Source organism: Pinus tabuliformis, chromosome 6, assembly GCF_031772625.1.
Source record: "Pinus tabuliformis cultivar Carrire ecotype Pingquan chromosome 6, CPIR1, whole genome shotgun sequence".
NCBI classification, from domain to species: Eukaryota; Viridiplantae; Streptophyta; class Pinopsida; order Pinales; family Pinaceae; genus Pinus; species Pinus tabuliformis.
In genome coordinates this window covers 1,599,639,328-1,599,642,344 of record NC_142292.1, presented here as the reverse complement: position 1 = coordinate 1,599,642,344, position 3,017 = coordinate 1,599,639,328, and positions in this window count along the sequence as shown.

Here is a 3,017-nt window from a genome sequence, read left to right as displayed (position 1 = left end):
AGTATTATTAATGAAATTAATAATAAAGATTATATAATTATGAATATATAAAATGTACATAGAATTATTAATGATACTAATATAGAATATATAATTATGAATATTAACAATGAACAAATTTTGAATATACAAAATGTAAATAGTATTATCAATGATATCAATAAAGACTATATAATTATGAATATTAATAAGGAGTTGTTTTTAGTGTGACTTTTTGGACTTTACGTTGACGGAATCCGACGGAAAAAATTGAGCTAAAATCTTGATTTGTGTTATTTAAATTGGGTTTTTGATAGTATATATGGATTCAACACCTTGAAAAACCATAGGGCACTTCGATTGTGTAGGAGTTACCCATCAAGCTTGTGATTTCAATAAATTCCTGTCGGATTTTAGCGAAATTAAACTATAAAATCCCACCAGAAAAGCTTTCAAAAAGTCGCACTAAAGACAACTCGTATTAATAATGAACAAAATCATTTGTTGATTGATGAAATGTTATTGGATGGTAATTAATAATAATGTTTGATGGACATATTTGAAATAATGGTATAATGTTAGTAATAGCAATAATCATGTATTTGTTACATGTTAATGATTAATTAATTATTGGCAATTAATGATAATGGTATTAAATAATAAATTTTAGGTGAGGCAATTTAATTATTGAGACAATTAAGGTGAGGGGCTTGGGCAGATATTGTTTTAGATGTTAATGTAGGAATCCAATTTTTACTAATACTCCATCCTTCATCCCTATTGAGGTTATTCAGGTGTTTACTGATTTCTATGGTCTCTCTAAATTTTCTGTGGAAATAGTGGTCAATTTTGGCAAGGATGCTAGTTTTTTCAATACAAATTTGATGTTTGGTTTTATTGGAATGTTCTGCAAGAGCAAAGTTTTTTGAATGATTATTTTTAATGTCAGTGAAATGTTCTTGGATTCTAGTTTTGATAGATCGACCAATTTCTCCAACATAAGGAACTCCGTAAGAACATGGAATTAAATAAACGCCTTTTTGACATTTAAGGTCAATGGGATCTTTAACAGATTTGAGACAACTCCGGATGGTATTTAAAGGTTTGAAGGTGGTTAAAATGTTGTTTTTCTTTAGAATGTGGGCAATCTTGTTCGTGGTTCCAAGGATGTAAGGAAGGTTTACTTTGCCAACAAAATCATTCTTGTTTTTGTTTTTATGACAAGTTTCTTTGTTTGCATTTTTAATAGCCTTGATAGCTTGATGCCTTTTATATCCATTTTTTAGGAATACATTCATGAGATGTGCTTTTTCTATTTCCAAGTGTTCCTTATCAGAGATTCATACTGCTCTTGTTGCTAGAGTGCTTAGAATCCCTAATTTTTGGGTGGGATGATGGTGAGAGGTGGCATGAAGATATTGTTCGGTATGGGTCTTTTTTCGATAAACTTGGTGGGATAAGGAGCCATCTTGGTTTCTGGTGATGAGGATGTCAAGAAAAGGGAGGCTATTATTAACTTCTACTTCCATGGTGAATTTTATGGATGAAGAGAGGCTATTTAAATGTTGCTTAAAAGTCTCTAATTTGTCACACCCATGGGGCCATATGATAAAGGTGTCGTCTACAAACCTTTTCCATAATTTAGGTTTTAAGGGAGTAGATTCTAAGGCTTTGGTTTCGAAATCTTCCATAAATAAATTAGCAATAATGGGTGATAAAGGAGATCCCATTGCTACTCCACATGTTTGTTCATAAATGTCACCCATGAAACTAAAGAAAGTAGATCTAAGGCATAATTCAATTAGTTTAGATGTGTTAGGATCAGTTAATTTATGGACCACCTCCATGGCTCCATCAATGGGAATGTTGGTGTATAGAGATGTGACATCAAAACTAACAAGAATGTCATTTTCGTCAAGCTTGATGTTCTTAATCTCATTGATGAAATGGGTGGAGTCTTTGACAAATGATTTAGTGTTGCCAACCAAGGGTTTCAGTTTTTTGGCTAGGTATTTGGCAAGATGATAAGTGGGTCCACCAATAGTGTTCACTATGGGCCTAATTGGAATCCCTTCTTTGTGAACCTTAGGAGCACCATAAATCCTAGGGGTATAGGGACAACTATCTATTAAGTATTTGTTATCATGGAGATTACCGGCTTTGACAGAGTTGTAATTCCTTGACTACTAAACATAGAGTTTACACTTGACATTTAAAATAATATTGATATTACAACCCATTATGAAGGATATGTGAAATTCATTCTATATTTAGTATAGAGTTAACATGCAATATTTAAAAAGAAATAGTGACAACAAAAAATATTTAACATAACCATAAATAAAGTATTTCAATTTCTATATCAAATAATCTATATTTCAATTTCCATATTAAGTAATCTAATTTATATCAAATTTATATATGTAGAGATAAAGAAATTAAATGTGAAAAACTTCTTATAATTTTACTTTTAACCATGAGCGCCATGTGTAATTCCTTAACTAATAATTCAATATCAACTTTATATATATATATATATATACATATATATATATATATATATATATATATATATATATATATATATATATATATATATATGTATATATATATACATATACATATATATACATATACATATACATATATATATATATATATATATATATACATACATATAGATACATATATATACATATATATATATTGGTTGCGGTTCACGGACACCTTGGTCAACGGGTGGCGCTACGTCCACGGAAAAATTTGGGTTGATCGACCCCAAAGGGAATCTAGCCCCGTGGCCCACTAGCTAGGCCTAACCCCAAGGGCTTCGGGGAGAATGGACCCTGTGACCTCCCGATTGTGAGGCACTGATTTTGACCAACTGAGCTAACCCTTGGGGCTACTTTATATATATATATATATATATATATATATATATATATATATATAGAGAGAGAGAGAGAGAGAGAGAGAGAGAGAGAGAGAGAGAGAGAGGTGTTCCTACTTCGTGGATACATGATTTCTACTTCTCATAT